General features: G+C 41.1%; 1 pseudogene; it reads right to left on the bottom strand.

Annotated features, from left to right (window-relative positions):
• Positions 1-8,808: 8,808 nt before the first annotated feature.
• The window catches only part of LOC123045874 (uncharacterized), an 86,019-nt pseudogene continuing 76,423 nt past the window's right edge, over positions 8,809-18,404 (bottom strand).

The following is an 18,404-nucleotide window of genomic DNA, read 5'->3' as shown; positions in this document are numbered from 1 at the left end:
CCTATATAAATTTCAACCAAATTTGACTATAATAATTCAACTGACTCCATCGACAACAATAATAACTAAATTCGAACTGACTCCATCGACAACAATAATACTTCAGTGCTTCAAAAAAAGTTTCTTCAGACGTTTCTTGATGTAATAATACTTTCTTTCTTTCTTCTCCTTTTTTCAGCACCAACATCTTCTTCTTAGGCAACATGGCAGGATAATGTCCTAAAATCATGAAAAAAAGAGGGTACAAAGAATTAAGAATTTATAATCGGATGATTGGAACCCTAGACATACATGTGGGTAGTTGAATACGTACATACTACTGAAATTGTCAAATTGGGATCTGGAGGGATGGATTAGGTCATCAGGAACATGGATGGATCATGGATACATATACGGGCTGAAGAAACTGACGGATGGAATGGATCATGGATTACCTCGTTGGGTCGTTGCAGACTTTGGGTTACCGGACTGCTATGTGGCGCGCGCAGCGGCAAGCCGGCGGCGGCCGACCGGCAAGGCGCCGAGCGCCAAGAGGCAGGCAGGACGAAGAGATTAGAGACCAACCGTCCAGACTCCAGACGAAGGAAAAGAAAATGAGCAGCCGGTACCGATCGCTGGCGCTAGCGTAACGCTTCGTAATCGATTGTATGGGCCTCACGCCCTAGCCCATCTCGTTTTTTTACCTTTTTTTGCTGGGCATTAGTATGTATATGTACTACATCATGGGCCCCCCTCCCACCTGGGCCCTGGGCCGCCGCCCCACCGCCCATGCCCCAAGGCCGGCCCTGACGACTATTGATCTGACCGCAAAGGGCCTCCATGCTTAGAGGCCCTGCTCACGATTCATGCATTCTAACGAAATATTATCTGTCTTTGCAGGTGGTGGCCTTTTGTCATAAAAGCTTACAAAAAACATCCAGAACTTAAATAAAAATTGAACTATATTTCTACAGTAAGTTCGCGTAGCCCATCTAAGCTGACTGCAGAAAATAATCAAAGCAATTCCTTCCTCCGCCATAAATCTTTTTAAAATAGTTTCTTCACAGGAACAGTTCGACTTTCTTTCACCGGCCTCCTGGCGGCATGACCTTAGGGCATCTCTAGTTGATCCCTAGATATCGATAACTCCTTGTTATTTTCGTTCTGATGAGTTAAGTAATCTGCCTTTAACTCCTCAAAAAAATTACTCCTCACGCCAGACGCTGCTTATATCTACTCCTCCGCGGCAATTTTTCGGGGTAATTTCGGTCCTTCCCCGCGTTATCCCTATCACTCGTTTGCCCGTCGGTGCGACCGTTGTGTTCCTTGCTTTCGGCGATTGCCCCGCCCACCTACGCCCGCCAAATTACGGTGAGATTTCGACGAGAATCCGGTGAGCTTTTTTTCTTTGTTTTTTTCTTCTTTTCCACTGTCTCCCGCCGCGGCGACGCTCCCTCGTCATCCCTAGCCCGGCAGCGCTCCTCCCATCATCCCCCGCCACGAGCAAAGTTGTGACACACGCGGAGGGAACCTACAGAGAGGAAAAGTTCAATGTACACAAAGAAACCTACAGGAAGAGTGGTCGCCATTGCCGATTCCGATGAATCCATGTCTTCTGGAATCCGGACGATGCCATTGTGCCACTAGGAAAAGGAGAGGGGAAGAACCCATTCAAGAGGACAAAGCGCCCAAGCCATGGCCTATGGAGGGAGAATTTCGACTACTTTGTCAACTATTTCGGCACACGCTTACATCGCACATGGTGAGGCTCCTTCAAATTACTTTTGCATAGCATCTTTCATATGTACTAGCCAGCTCATGGAAATCATCTAAAGCCGAAAAGCCATAGTTGGCCGCGTGAAAGGAATAAGAAAGAAGAAGGGGAAGTGAGATCTAGTTTGTTTGAGAAGTTAAGTTTGAGAGTCCGGTTAGGTTTGCATTTTTTTGAACTTCTCAAATAAAAAGAGTTAAGGTATAATGGGCCATCTGAGTGAGTAAGGCGTTTCGGTGCCCAGGCTCACCTGCACCTGATTAGAAAAAAAAATAAAGAATCAAAAAAATTCAAACAAATTTTGTGCGGTAGACAATTTGATGCGTGAGGCTCATTCCAAATTTCAAGTCACTTGGACATCTGAGCGGCTCTTCGCAAAAAAGACAAATCGGACGAAAACAGTACATAAACAGTAAACATTTTTACAGACCCCCAACTTGTCTTTTTTGCTAAGAGCTCCTTAGCTGTCCAAATGATTTGAAAATTGGAGCGGGCCTCACGCATCAAATTGTCTACCACACACAAAAAAGAAATTTTTTGAGAAAAAAATATATTTGTTTTGATTTTTTTCGTCAGCGTGGGTGCAAATGAGCTCGGGTGCATAGATGGATTTTCACAAGTGAGGGGGCTAAATTATAAGGTATCAGCTAGAGATGCCTTAGAGCATCTCCAGCCGCGCCCCCAACTGGCCCTCCCCAGACGTTTTTTCCGCGCTGCCGCCGAAAAAATGCCCCAGTCGCGCTCCCAAGACGCCGAATTCCGCCGGGTCGGCCTGTTTTTATGCCCGGCGATCGCAGGCCGAACCCGGCGCACTGGGGGGGGGGGGCGCTCGGGGGCTCTGGCGCAAGGGAAAAGTGCACCTGGGGCCACACTGCCAGGCGAAAAGTCAAGCCACCCGTCCAGATTCGCCTCCGACCCCCCTTCCCCCGCTGGGACGCCACCCTGCCGATCCCGGCGCCGTCCGCCGCCCACCAAAGCTAGATAGACCATTCCCCGCTGGAAAAAAAAGAAGAGGTTTCGCCGAGGCAGCCTCTCCACCGCCGTCCGGGCAACTTTTCCGGCGTTCCGGTCGTGCATGGCCTGTACACCGGCGGGTTTGCGCCCACCTCGCCCGCAAGGTGTTCGGTGATTTGACTGGCTCGTCGATGGACTCGTAATACGAGGAGGTACTCGCGGCTTTGCTGGAGGAGGAAGCCGAAGCCGACGTCCAGGAGCAGGAGCATCTCATGGTGCTCGCCGCCCTTGCTGGCCTGCTCGCGAGCAGTGAAAAGCCGCGGCGAGGTGGCTCGGCACCGGGGCAGGTGAAAGCAAAGAATTGGCATCGTCTGGAAGGCTACTGCATGCTCTACTTCGACTACTTCACCGACGCTCCATTGCACGGCGAGAAAACATTTCGGTGCCGTTATCGGATGAGCCGAAAGCTTTTCCTCAGGATTGTGAATTATATCCGGGAGTTCGATAGCTACTTCAAGTGCAAGAAGGATTGCACCGGCACACTTGGGTTCACCTCAATCCAGATGTGCACGATAGCTATGAGGATGCTTGCATACGGAGCTCCCGATGATTCACTCGAAGACTATGGGTGCATGGTCGATTCCACCACCATTAAGTGTTTCTACAAGTTCTGCAGGGCAGTGGTGGCAGTGTTTGGACCGTAATACTTGCGAACACCCAATGTGGAAGACACTGCTCGGATCCTAGCACAGAATGCAGCAAGAGGATTTCCTGGGATGCTTGGAAGCATCGATTGCATGCATTGGAAATGGAAGAACTGTCCATTTGCTTGGAAGGGGGTGTACAAAGGCGCCTGATGACCCACAAGTATATGGGATCTATCGTAGTCCTTTCGATAAGTGAGAGTGTCGAACCCAACGAGGAGCAGAAGGAAATGACAAGCGGTTTTCAGTAAGGTATCATCTGCAAGCACTGAAATTGTAGGTAACAGATAGTTTTGTGATAAGATAATGTGTAACGGGTAACAAGCAATGAAAGTAAATAAAGTGCAGCAAGGTGGCCCAATCCTTTTTGTAGCAAAGGACAAGCCTGAACAAATTCTTATATAGAGAAAAGCGCTCCCGAGGATACATGGGAATTATCATCAAGCTATTTCATCACGCTCATATGATTCACATTCGTTACTTTGATAATTTGATATGTGGGTGGACCGGTGCTTGGGTGCTTCCCTTTCTTGAACAAGCATCCCACTTATGATTAACCCCTATTGCAAGCATCTGCAACTACAAAAGAAGTATTAAGGTAAACCTAACCATAGCATGAAACTAGTGGATCCAAATCAGCCCCTTGCGAAGCAACGCATAAACTAGGGTTTAAGCTTCTGTCACTTAGCAACCCATCATCTACTTATTACTTCCCAATGCCTTCCTCTAGGCCAAAATAATGGTGAAGTGTCATGTAGTCGACGTTCACATAACACCACTAGAGGAGAGACAACATACATCTCATCAAAATATTGAATGAATACCAAATTCGCATGACTACTAATAGCAGGACTTCACCCATGTCCTCAGGAACAAACGTAACTACTCACAAAGAATATTCATGTTCATGATCAGAGGAGTATTAATATGCATTAAGGATCTGAACAAATAATCTTCCACCGGATAAACCAATTAGCATCAACTGCAAGGAGTAATCAACACTACTAGCAACCCACAGGTACCAATCTGAGGTTTGGGTACAAAGATTGGATACAAGAGATGAGCTAGGGTTTGAGAGGAGATGATGCTGGTGAAGATGTTGATGGATATTGACCCCCTCCCGATGAGAGGATCGTTGGTGATGACGATGGTGATGATTCCCCCCTCCCGGAGGGAAGTTTCCCCGGCAGAACAGCTCCGCCGGAGCCCTAGATTGGTTCCGCCAAGGTTCTGCCTCGTGGCGACGGAGTTTCGTCCCGTAAGCTTGGTTATGATTTTTTCCATGGTAAAAGACTTCATATAGCAGAAGATGGGCACCGGAGGGCCACCAGGGAGCCCACGAGGCAGGGGGCGCGCCCGAGCCCCCACCCTCGTGGCCAGGGTGTGGGCCCCCTCTGGTACTTCTTTCGCTCAATAATTCTTATTAATTCCAAAAATGACTTTTGTGGAGTTTCAGGACTTTTGGAGCTGTGTAGAATAGGTTTCCAATATTTGCTCCTTTTCCGGCCCAGAATCCCAACTGTCGGCATTCTCCCTCTTCATGTTAAACCTTGTAAAATAAGAGAGAAGCCATAAGTATTGTGACATAACGTGTAATAACAGCCCATAATGCAATAAATATTGATATAAAAGCATGATGCAAAATGGACATATCAACTCCCCCATGCTTAGACCTCGCTTGTCCTCAAGTGGAAGCCGAAATCGAAAAATATGTCCACATGTTTAGAGGTAGAGGTGTCGATAAGAATAAAATACGGACATGAGGGCATCATGATTATTCTTATAACAACAACATATATAGATTTTGTCATATGATTTCTTATGCTCAAGTAACAATCTGTTCACAATGTCAAGTATGGTTCAGAAACTTCATTGAGAACTAACAAACTATAATCTTAGTCATTGAAGCAATTGCAATTTATCATAACATCGGAAAGAGTCAAGAATAGAGCTTTTCAGCAAGTCCACATACTCAACTATCATTTAGTCTTCTACAATTGCTAACACTCACGCAATACTTATGGTTATGGAGTTTTAATCGGACACAGAGAAAGATAGGGGCTTATAGTGTTGCCTCCCAACGTTTTACCTCAAGGGTAATGTCAACAATAATAGTACATGCTAACTTACATCCAATTGGATATATATATCAGGATCTTTCCAACATGAGGTGATTGCCAAAGGATAAAATGAAAAAGGGAAAGGTGAGGATCACCTTGACTCTTGCATAATGTAAAAGATAGGCCCTTCCTAGAGGAAAGCAGAGGTTGTCATGTGCTTTTTAGGGTTGGATGCACAAAATCTTAATGCAAAAGAACGTCACTTTATATTGCCACTTGTGATATGAACCTTTATTATGCAGTTTGTCGCTTTTATTACTTCCATATCACACGATCGTATAAAGATTATTTTCTCCACACTAGTAAGTCATACATATTTAGAGAGCAATTTTTATTGCTTGCAACATGACAACTTACTTGAAGGATCTTACTCAATCCATAGGTAGGTATGGTGGACTCTCATGGCAAAACTAGGTTTAAGGATATTTGGAAGCACAAGTAGTATCTCTACTTGGTGCAAGGAATTTGGCTAGCATGAGGGGGAAAGGCAAGCTCAACATGTTTGAATGATCCATGACAATATACTTTAACTGAGATGTGAGAAAACATAACCCATTACGTTGTCTTCCTTGTCCAACATCAACTCTTTAGCATGTCATACTTTAATGAGTGCTCACAATCATAAAAGATGTCCAAGATAGTATATTTATATGTGAGAACCTTTCTTTCTTTGTTACTTCCTATTAATTGCAACGATGATAAAATCATTACTATCCATAAAATCAATATGAACTCTTTTATTTCTTTTTATTCTTTTTATTTTTCTCAAGATCATAGCAAGATAGCAAAGCCCTTGACTCAACACTAATCTTTATTATATATAGCTCACGGGCTCGATTACATAGAGGGATCACAAAGCAAAACTCAAAACTAATTTATACCAAAACTTTATTCTACTAGATCAAGATATTACTAAAATGATCGAACTAAGAAAAATGGTAAAGATAAGAGTGTGATGGTGATACGATACCGGGGCACCTCCCCCAAGCTTGGCAGTTGCCAAGGGGAGTGCCCATACCCATGTGATTATGTCCTCAGAGGTGGTGATGATGGAGTTGTTGATGATGTAGGTTTCTTCCTTAGTTTGCGCTTGAGAATGGAATTTTGCTCCCTTAGATCATCGATCTCCCGCTCAAGGTTTAATATCCTTTTGCATAATTCTTGTTTGTTTTCCTGCAAGAGACGAAAAGGGATAAACTCGATCTTGGGTTTCTTTGCCCTACCAGGGAGGCTTGACTTTTTAAACTCCACATGCATGTCCCCAGGTTGAGGTAACGGGACCTCATCTTCATCTGAGCTCGTCTCCTCCTTTCTCTTAGGCTCATAGTCTTATTCTTCCTCAGTGGTCCAGCCACAATGCTAAAAGTCCCCGTAGACCTTAGGGTCTGCTAGGTAATCAGCCACATAGCTTTCTCCCTCCGAATCCTGGGATGACATATTGCTCTAATCTGCGGCAGAAACAATTCAAAACAAATACAGAGGATATTTGCGTGATACGGTGGTCAAAACCTTCGGGAGATTATATAATGAATTTTTACCGACCAAAAGAAGTATCGTGCAAGAAAACAGAGTCCGGAGAGCGCACGAGGTGCCCACGAGGCAGGGGGCGCGCCCAGTAGGGTAGGGCGCGCCCTCCACCCTCGTGGAGGCCTCCTGTCCTTCCCGTACTACTTCTTATTTTCCTATTTTCTTAAATATTCCAAAATAGAGAAAAATTGCTATTAGAATTGTTTTGGAGTCGGTTTACTTACCGTGCCTCATACCTATTCCTTTTCGGAGCCTGAAACATTCTGGTAAGTGTCTCTTATGTATTCCTACGAGGTTACGGTTTCTATAATATTAGTTTCAACATTTATAGGATTACCTGAGATATAATGTTTGATTCTTTGACCATTCACCACCTTCGGATTTGTGCCTTCGAAGTTGTTGATTTTTATGGCACCGGAATGATAGACCTCCTCGATAACGTAAGGGCCTTCCCATTTAGAGAGAAGTTTTCCTGCAAAAAATCTTAAACGAGAGTTGAATAGCAACACATAATCACCTATGTTAAACTCACGCTTTTGTATCCTTTTGTCATGCCATCTTTTAACTTTTTCTTTAAACAGCTTGGCATTCTCATATGCTTGGGTTCTCCATTCATCAAGTGAGCTAATATCAAATAGCCTCTTCTCACGGCAAGTTTGAAATCATAATTGAGCTCTTTAATAGCCCAATATGCCTTATGTTCAAGTTCGAGAGGTAAGTGACATGATTTTCCATAAACCATTTTATACGGAGACATACCCATAGGATTTTATATGCAGTTCTATAGGTCCATAGTGCATCATCAAGTTTCTTGGACCAATTCTTTCTAGATCTATTAACAGTCTTTTGCAAAATTAATTTGAGCTCTCTATTACTCAATTCTACTTGACCATTAGACTGTGGGTGATATGGAGATGCAATTCTATGATTAACATCATATTTAGCAAGCATTTTATGAAAAACACCATGAATAAAATGTGAGCCACCATCAGTCATTAAGTATCTAGGGACTCCAAACCTAGGAAAAATAACTTCTTTAAGCATCTTAATAGAGGTGTTATGATCAGCACTACTAGTTGGAATAGCTTCTACCCACTTAGTAACGTAATCAACAACAACTAAAATATGTGTATATCCATTAGAGGCAGGAAAAGGTCCCATATAATCAAAGCTCCAAACATCAAATGGTTCAATAACGAGAGAATAATTCAAAGGCATTTCTTGGCGTCTACTAATATTACCAATTCTCTAACATTCATCACAAGACAAACTTACGAGCATCTTTGAAGAGAGTAGACCAATAAAAACCGGACTGCAATACCTTATGTGCAGTTCTATCTTGAGCGTGGTGTCCTCCATATGCCTCGGAGTGACACTTGCGTAGGATTTGTTCTTGTTCATGCTCAGGTACATAACGTCTAATAACACCATCTGCTCCTTCTTTATAAAGGTGTGGGTCATCCCAGGAGTAATGTCTTAAATCATAAAAGAACTTTTTCTTTTGCTGGTATGTGAAACTAGGTGGCATAAATTTAGCAACAATGTAATTAGCATAATCAGCATGCGAAGGAGCAGTACGAGAAGCATTTATGACCGCTAATTGTTCATCAGGAAAGCTATCATCAATAGGTAGTGGGTCATCAAGAACATTCTCTAACCTAGACAAGTTATCTGCAACGGGGTTCTCAGCCCACTTTCTATCAATAATATGCAAATCAAATTCTTGGAGCAAGAGGACCCATCTAATAAGTCTAGGTTTAGCATCTTTCTTTTCCATAAGATATTTAATAACAGCATGATTAGTGTGAATAGTTACTTTAGAATCAACAATATAAGGTCTAAACTTATCACATGCAAATACAACGGCTAAGAATTATTTTTTAGTGGTAGCATAATTTCTCTGGACAGTGTCTAGAGTTTTACTAGCATATTGAATAACATTTAATTTCTTATCAACTCTTTACCCTAGAACAGCACCTACAGCATAATCACTGGCATCACACATAATTTCAAAGGGTAAATTCCAATCAGGTGGCTGAACAATAGGTGTAGAGATCAAAGCTTTCTTAAGTATTTCAAATGCTTCTACACAATCATCATCGAAAACCAAAGGAATATCTTTTTGTAATAGATTAGTCAGAGGCCTAGAGATTTTAGAGAAGTCCTTAATGAACCTCCTATAAAAACCGGTATGACCAAGGAAACTTCTTATACCTTTTATGTCCTTGGGACACAACATCTTTTCAATAGCATCAACTTTAGCTTTATCAACTTCAATACCTCTTTCAGAAATTTTATGCCCCAAGACAATGCCTTCATTAACTATAAAGTGGCACTTCTCCCAATTCAAGACGATACTAGTGTCTTCACATCTCTGCAAAACTCGATCAAGGTTGCTCAAGCAGTCATCAAAGGAGGATCCACAAACGGAGAAATCATCCATGAATACCTCACAAATCTTTTCACAAAAGTCAGAAAATATAGCCATCACGCATCTTTGAAAGGTAGCAGGTGCATTACATAAACCAAAAGGCATACGTCTTATAAGCAAAAGTACCGAAATGGCAAGTAAAAGTAGTCTTTGCTTGATCGTCCGCTGACACAGGTATTTGAGAGAAACCAGAATAACCATCTAGAAAGCAAAAAAGTATATGTTTGGATAGTCTTTCAAGCATTTTATCAATAAATGGTAAAGGGTAATGATCTTTCTTAGTAGCTTTATTTAATTTATGGAAATCAATTACCATCCTATAACCTGTAATAATTCTTTGTGGGATCAATTCATCTTTATCATTAGGAATAACAGTAATACCACACTTCTTAGGGACACAATGGACATGGCTTACCCACTGACTATCAGCAACGGGATAAATTATACCTGCCTCGAGGAGCATTAGTATTTCCTTTCTTACCACTTCTTTCATTTTAGGATTTAAACGTCGTTGATGATCTCCAACTGGTTTGGCGTCTTCTTACAATTTTATTTTGTGTTGGCATAGAGTGGGACTAATGCCCTTAAGATCATCGAGAGTATATCCAATAGCAGCACGATGCTTCTTCAGAGTTTTCAATAATCTTTCCTCTTCCTGCTCTGAAAGGTTAGCACTAATAATAACAGGATATATCTTATTTTCATCAAGATGAGCATATTTAAGAGTATCAGGTAAAGGTTTAAGCTCAAACATGGGATCACCCTTGGGTGGAGGAGGATCCCCAAGGATTTAAACACGTAAGTTGTGTTTCAAAATAGGACCCTGTTTAAGGAATACTTCATCTAGTTCCCTTCTTTCATTCATAAACATATCATTTTCATGGTCTAGCAAATATTGTTCTAAAGGATCAGTAGGAGGCACGACAATAGAAGCAAGACCAATAATTTCATCTTTCCTAGGCAATTCTTTATCATGGGGTTGTCTGCGGAATTTAGCAAAATTAAACTCATGTGTCGTATCCCCCAGACCAATAGTAACGACATCCTTTTCGCAATCAATCCTAGCATTAATAGTATTCAAGAAGGGTCTACCAAATATAATGGGACAAAAGCTATCTTGTGGGGAACTGATGACCCACAAGTGTAGGGGATCTATCGTAGTCCTTTCGATAAGTAAGAGTGTCAAACCCAACAAGGAGCAGTAGGAAATGATAAGCGGTTTTCAGTAAGGTTTTCTCTGCAAGCACTGAAATTGTAGGTGATAGATAGTTTTGTGATAAGATAAATAGTAACAAGCAACAATTAAATAAAGTAAATAAAGTGCAGCAAGGTGGCCCAATCCTTTATGTAGCAAAGGATAAGCCTGGACAATTTCTAATAATAATAAAGGAGCTCCCAAGGACACATTGGGAACTATCGTCAAGCTAGTTTTCATCATGTTCATATGATTCGCGCTCGGTACTTTGATAATTTGATATGTGGGTGGACCGATACTTGGGTACTGCCCTAACTTGGACAAGCATCCCACTCATGATTAACCCCTATTGCAAGCATCCACAACTACACAAGAAGTATTAAGGTAAACCTAACCACAACATTAAACATATGGATCCATATCAGCCCCTAACGAAGCAACGCATAAACTAGGGCTTAAGCTTCTGTCACTCTAGCAACCCATCATCTACTTATTACTTCCCCATGCCTTCCTCTAGGCCCAAATAATGGTGAAAAGTGTCATGTAGTCGATGCTCGCATAACACCACTAGAGGAAAAGACAGCATACATCTCATCAAAATATCGAACGAATACCAAATTCACACGACTACTAATAGCAAGACTTCACCCATGTCCTCAGGAACAAACGTAACTACTCACAAAGCATATTCATGTTCATAATCAGAGGAGTAATAATATGCATAAAGGATCTGAACATATGATCTTCCACCAAGTAAACCAATTAGCATCAACTACAAGGAGTAATCAACACTACTAGCAACCCACAGGTACCAATTTGTGGTTTTGATACAAGATTGGATACAAGAGATGAACTAGGGTTTTGAGAGGAGATGGTGTTGGTGAAGATGTTGATGGAGATTGACCCCCTCCCGATGAGGGGATCGTTGGTGATGACATTGGTGATGATTTCCCCCTCCCGGAGGGAAGTGTCCCCGGCAGAACAGCTCCGCCAGAGCCCTAGATTGATTCCGCCAAGGTTTCGCCTCGTGGGGGCGGAGTTTCATCCCATAAGCTTGCCCATGATTTTTTCCAGAGTAAAAGTGATGATATAGCAGAAGATGGACGCCGGAGGCCCACCAGGGGGCCCAGGAGATAGGGGCGCGCCCTATAGGGGGGCGCGCCCCCTGTCTCCTGGACAGGGTGTGGGCCCCCTGGCCTATTTCTTTCGCTCAGAAATTCTTATTAAATCCAAAAAGTTGTTTCGTGGAGTTTCAGAACTTTTGGAGCTGTGCAGAATAGGTTTCCAATGTTTGCTCCTTTTCCAGCCAGAATTCCAGTTGCCGACATTCCCCCTCTTCATGGTAAACCTTGTAAAATAAGAGAGAATAGCCATAAGTATTGAGATATAATGTGTAATAACAGCCCATAATGCAATAAATATTGATATAAAAGCATGATGCAAAATGGACGTATCAACTCCCCCAAGCTTAGACCTCGCTTGTCCTCAAGCGGAAGCCGAAATAGAAAAATATGTCCACATGTTTAGAGATAGAGGTGTCTATAAAAATAAAATACGAACATGAGGGCATCATGATCATTCTAATAACAGCAACATATATAGATTTTGTCATGTGATTTCCTATGCTCAAGTAATAAGCAATTCACAATGTCAAGTATGGTTCAAAAACTTCATTGGGAACTAACAAACTATAATCTCAGTCATTGAAGCAATTGCAATTTACCATAACATCAGAAAGAGTCAATAATAGAGCTTTTCAGCAAGCTCACATACTCAACTATCTCGTAGTCTCCTACAATTGCTAACACTCATGCAGTACTTGTGGTTATAGAGTTTCAGCCGGACACTGAGAAAGATAGGGCCTTATTGTGTTGCCTCCCCACGTATTCACCTCTAGGTGATGTCAACAATAATATCCCATGCTAACCTACATCCAATTGGATATATATATCATGATCTTTCAAATACGAGGAGCTTGCCAAAGGATAAAATGAAAAATGGAAAGGTGAGGATCACCTTGACTCAAGCATAAAGTAAAAACATAAAGTAAAAGATAGGCCCTTCGCAGAGGGAAGCAGAGGTTGTCATGCGCGTTTAGGGTTGATGCATAAAATCTTAATGCAAAAGAACGTCACTTTATATTGCCCCTTGTATGTGGACCTTTATTATGCAGTCCGTCGCTTTTATTACTTCCACAACAAGTTCGTACAAAGCTTATTTTCTCCGCACTAATAAGTCATACATAATTAGAGAGCAATTTTTATTGCTTGCACCGATGACAACTTACTTGAAGGATCTTACTCAATCCATAGGTAGGTATGGTGGACTCTCATGGCAAAACTGGGTTTAAGGATATTTGGAAGCACAAGTAGTATCTCTACTTGGTGCAAGGAATTTGGCTAGCATGAGGGGGAAAGGCAAGCTCAACATGTTTGGAAGGTCAATGACAATATACTTTAACTGAGATGTCGGAAAACATAAACCATTACGTTGTCTTCCTTGTCCAACATCAACTCCTTTAGCATGTCATACTTAATGAGTGCTTCATAATCATAAAAGATGTCCAAGATAATATATCTATATGTGAACCCCTCTTTCCTTATCACTTCCTATTAATTGCAACGATGACCAAGGCTACGTTCATCAACTCTCAACAGATTTTATGCCTTATACTTTCTATGTGTGAAGTTATCACTATCCATAAGATCAATATGAACTCTTTTATTCTTTCTACTTTCTCAAGATCATAGCAACATAGCAAAGCCCTTGACTCAACACTAATCTTTATTATAGATAGCACACGGACTCGATTACATAAAGAGATCACAATGCAAAACTCAAAACTACTTGATATCAAAACTTCAATCTACTAGATCAAGATGCTACTAAAGGGATCGAACCAAATAGAAGCGGTAAAGATAGGAGTGTGATGGTGATACGATACCGGGGCACCTCCCCCAAGCTTGGCAGTTGCCAAGGGGAGTGCCCATACCCATGTGATTATGTCCTCGGAGGTGGTGAAGTAGGAGTTGTTGATGATGTAGGCTTGTCATTCGTCTTCCAAGGCATAGACTCTCCATCATAAAAGGATGATCGAGTCTCCGGGATCCTTAAATCTGCAGCCAAACTCATTCGCTTGAATCTATATTCGTACTCACTGTTCTGGTTTTGCAGGTCATAGATCTGGGCTTGGAGGTGCTCGGTTTTCTCTTGAAGCTTGAAGATGGTCTCTCCAATGAATTTAGCATCTAGTTTGTGGTTGTTGGTGAACTCCGTGATCATCATCTGGTTGGCGTTGAGGCCACACTCCACCATCCCTTGACACTTGAAAACTCCCTGCTCCACGGCATCGAGCTTTGTCTCCACACTCCCGGTATGCCTTGGTCCCTCCACATCACGGATGTGCAGCACCCCCTCACTCATCTCAATGGTTTGAGGGTGTTGCAGTACCGCCGCGAGATAGGGGTTGATAACCCTCTCGAAGAACTTGTCCTTAGGAGCGCTTGAAGACGCCATGATGCTCTAGATCTGAAACAGAAACAGCTCAAAACGAAAACAGAGGATATTTGCGTGATACAGTGGTCAAAACTTTTGGGAGTATATATAATGAATTTTTACCGACCAAAATACGTAACATACAAGAAAACGGAGTCCGGGAGGCACACGAGGTGCCCACGAGACAGCGGGGCGCGCCCTACAGGGGGGGCGCCCTCCACTCTCGTGGGAGCCTCGTGTCCCTTCCTGACTACTTCTTTCTTCCTAAAATTCTTAAATAATCCAAAACTGATAAAAATTGCCATTAGAGCTGTTTTGGAGTCGGTTTACTTACCGTACCGCATACCTATACCTTTTCGGAGTCTGGAACATTTTGGAAAGTGTCCTTTATGTATTCCTCAGGGGTTACGGTTTCAATAATATTAGTTTCAACATTAATAGGATTACCTGAAATATAGTGTTTAATTCTTTGACCGTTAACCACCCTTGGACTTGTGCCTTCGAAGTTGTTGATTTTTATAGCACCAGAACGATAGACCTCCTCGATAACGTAGGGACCTTCCCATTTTGAGAGAAGTTTTCCTACAAAAAATCTTAAACGAGAGTTGAATAATAACACATAATCTCCTACGTTAAACTCACGCTTCTGTATCCTCTTATCATGCCAGCGTTTGACTTTTTCTTTGAAAAGCTTGGCATTCTCATAGGCTTGGGTTCTCCATTCATCAAGTGAGCTAATATCAAACAACCTCTTCTCACCGGCAAGTTTGAAGTCATAATTGAGCTCTTTAATAGCCCAATATGCTTTATGTTCAAGTTCAAGAGGTAAATGACACGCTTTTCCATAAACCATCTTATAAGGAGACATACCCATATGATTTTTGTATGCAGTTCTATAGGCCCATAATGCATCATCAAGTTTCTTGGACCAATTCTTTCTAGATCTATTCACAGTCTTTTGCAAAATTAATTTGAGCTCTCTATTGCTCAACTCTACTTGACCACTAGACTGCGGATGATAAGGGGATGATATTCTATGATTGACATCATACTTAGCAAGCATCTTACGGAAAGCACCATGAATAAAATGTGAACCACCATCAGTCATAAGATATCTAGGGAGTCCAAACCTCGGAAAAATAACTTCTTTAAGCATTTTAATAGAAGTGTTATGATCAACACTACTAGTTGGAATAGCTTCTACCCACTTAGTAACGTAATCAACAGCAACTAAAATATGTGTATAACCATTAGAGGGAGGAAAAGGTCCCATAATATCAAAGCCCAAAACATCAAACGGTTCAATAACAAGAGAATAATTCATAGGCATTTCTTGACGTCTACTAATGTTACCTATTCTTCGACATTCATCACAAGATAAGACAAACTTACGAGCATCTTTGAAGAGAGTAGGCCAATAAAAACCAGATTGTAATACCTTATGTGTAGTTCTATCTCTAGCGTGGTGTCCTCCATATGCCTCGGAGTGACACTTGCGTAGGATCTGTTCTTGTTCATGCTCAGGTACATAACGTCTAATAACACCATCTACTCCTTCTTTATAAAGGTGTGGATCATCCCAGAAGTAATGTCTTAAATCATAAAAGAACTTTTTCTTTTGCTGGTATGTGAAACTAGGCGGTATATATTTAGCAACAATGTAATTAGCATAATCAGCATACCAAGGAGCAGTACGAGAAGCATTGACGACCGCTAATTGTTCATCAGGAAAGCTATCATTAATAGGCAGTGGGTCATCAAGAATATTCTCTAACCTAGACAAGTTATCTGCAACAGGGTTCTCAGCTCCCTTTCTATCAATAATATGCAAGTCAAATTCTTGGAGTAAGAGAACCCATCTAATGAGTCTAGGCTTAGCATCTTTCTTTTCCATAAGATATTTAATAAGGGATAATTAGATTTATGCCCCTAGTTGTGTCCCACTCGTCTGTTTTACCCCTAATTCCCAAAAGTCACCGATTATGTCCAAGTCACTTTGCTCCTCTTATAATTTTGCCCTTTGACCGTTTGACCGTCAGTTTGAAAACTTCATAACTAATTCATACTAAATCAAAAAAATGCAAATAAGATACCAAAATGTTTAGAAAAACATCACCTATATGTCAGTGTCATTTGCATTCATAAAAAAGTGTTGGAAAGTGCACATCCGAGTTTTAGCTCTTTTGATACCACCATGAATAGTAAACTCTAAAAAATTCAAAAATTTGAAAAAAAAATATGGTGGCAAAGAACCACAAATGTTCTAAGTACTTGCCAAGTTTCATTAGGGAACAACATTCGTGGAAGTCGTGGCAAAAAAATAATCTATTTTGGAGTGCTGATTGTTTTTTTTGCCACGGTACCCATGAATGTTATTCCATGATGAAACTTGGCAGGCACTTAAAACATTTGTCTTTCTTTGCCACCAATTTTTTTTGAATTTTTTTTGAAGTTTTTTAGATATTACTACTCATGGTGGCAGCATAAGAGCTAAAACTCGGATGGGCACTTTTCAACACTTTTTTCATGAATGCAAATGACACTAACATATAGGTGATGTTTTTCTGAACATTTTGGTATCTTATTTGCATTTTTCTGATTTAGTATGAATTAGTTATGAAGTTTTCAAACAGACGGTCAAACGGTCAAAGGGCAAAAGCATAAGAGGAGTAAAGTGACTTGGACAGAACTGGTGACTTTTGGGAATTAGGGGTAAAACAGACGAGTGGGACACAACTAGGGGCATAAATCTAATTATCCCATTTAATAACAACATGATAAGTGTGAATAGTAACTTTGGAATCAACAATATGAGGTCTAAACTTATCACATGCAAACACAACTGCTAAGAACTCTTTTTCAGTAGTAGCATAATTTCTCTGGGCAGTATCAAGAGTCTTACTAGCATACTGGATACCATTCAATTTCTTATCGACTCTTTGCCCTAGAACAACACCTACAGCATAATCACTAGCATCGCACATAATTTCAAAAGGTAAATTCCAATCAGGTGGCTGAACAATAGGTGCAGTGATCAAAGCTTTCTTAATTGTTTCAAAAGCTTCTAAACAATCACCATCAAAGACAAAAGGAATATCTTTTTGCAATAAATTAGTCAGAGGCCTAGAGATTTTAGAGAAGTCATTAATGAACCTCCTATAAAAACTGGCATGACCGAGGAAACTTCTTATACCTTTTATGTCCTTGGGACATGGCATCTTTTCAATAGCATCAACTTTGGCTTTATCAACTTCAATACCTCTCTCGGAGATCTTGTGCCCCAAGACAATGCCTTAATTAACCATAAAGTGACACTTTTCCCAATTCAGTACGAGACTAGTGTCTTCGCATCTCTGTAAAACTCGATCAAGGTTGCTCAAACAATCATCAAAAGAGGATCCATAGACGGAGAAGTCATCCATGAATACCTCACAAATCTTTTCACAAAAATCAGAAAATATAGCCATCATGCATCTTTGAAAGGTAGCAGGTGCATTACATAAACCAAAAGGCATACGTCTATAAGCAAAGGTACCAAAAGGGCAAGTAAAAGTTGTTTTAGATTGATCCTTCACGGACACAGGTATTTGAGAGAAGCTAGAATAACCATCTAGAAAGCAGAAATGTGTGTGTTTGGATAACCTTTCTAGCATTTGATCAATAAAAGGTAAAGGGTAATGATCTTTCTTAGTAGCTTTATTTAACTTACGGAAATCAATTACCATCCTATAACCTGTAATAATTCTTTGCGGGATCAATTCATCTTTATCATTAGGAACGACGGTAATACCTCCCTTTTTAGGGACACAATGGACATGGCTCACCCATTCACTATTAGCAACGGGATAAATAATACCTGCCTCAAGGAGCTTTAGTATCTCCTTTCTTACCACTTCCTTCATCTTGGGATTTAATCGTCTTTGAGGATCTCTAACAGGTTTGGCATCGTCCTCCATATTAATTTTGTGTTGGCATAACGTGGGACTGACGCCCTTAAGATCATCCAGAGTATATCCAATAGCAACTCGGTGCTTCTTCAGAGTTTTCAATAATCTTTCTTCTTCTTTCTCTGAAAGGTTAGCACTAATAATAACAGGATATATTTCTTTTTCATCAAGATAAGCATACTTAAGATTATCAGGTAATGGTTTGAGTTCAAACACGGGATCACCCTTGGGTGGAGGGGGATCCCCAAGAATTTCAACGGGAAGGTTATGTTTCAGCATAG

Source organism: Triticum aestivum, chromosome 2B (genome assembly GCF_018294505.1).
Source record: "Triticum aestivum cultivar Chinese Spring chromosome 2B, IWGSC CS RefSeq v2.1, whole genome shotgun sequence".
NCBI classification, from domain to species: Eukaryota; Viridiplantae; Streptophyta; class Magnoliopsida; order Poales; family Poaceae; genus Triticum; species Triticum aestivum.
This window is presented reverse-complemented; position numbering and strand designations above follow the sequence as displayed.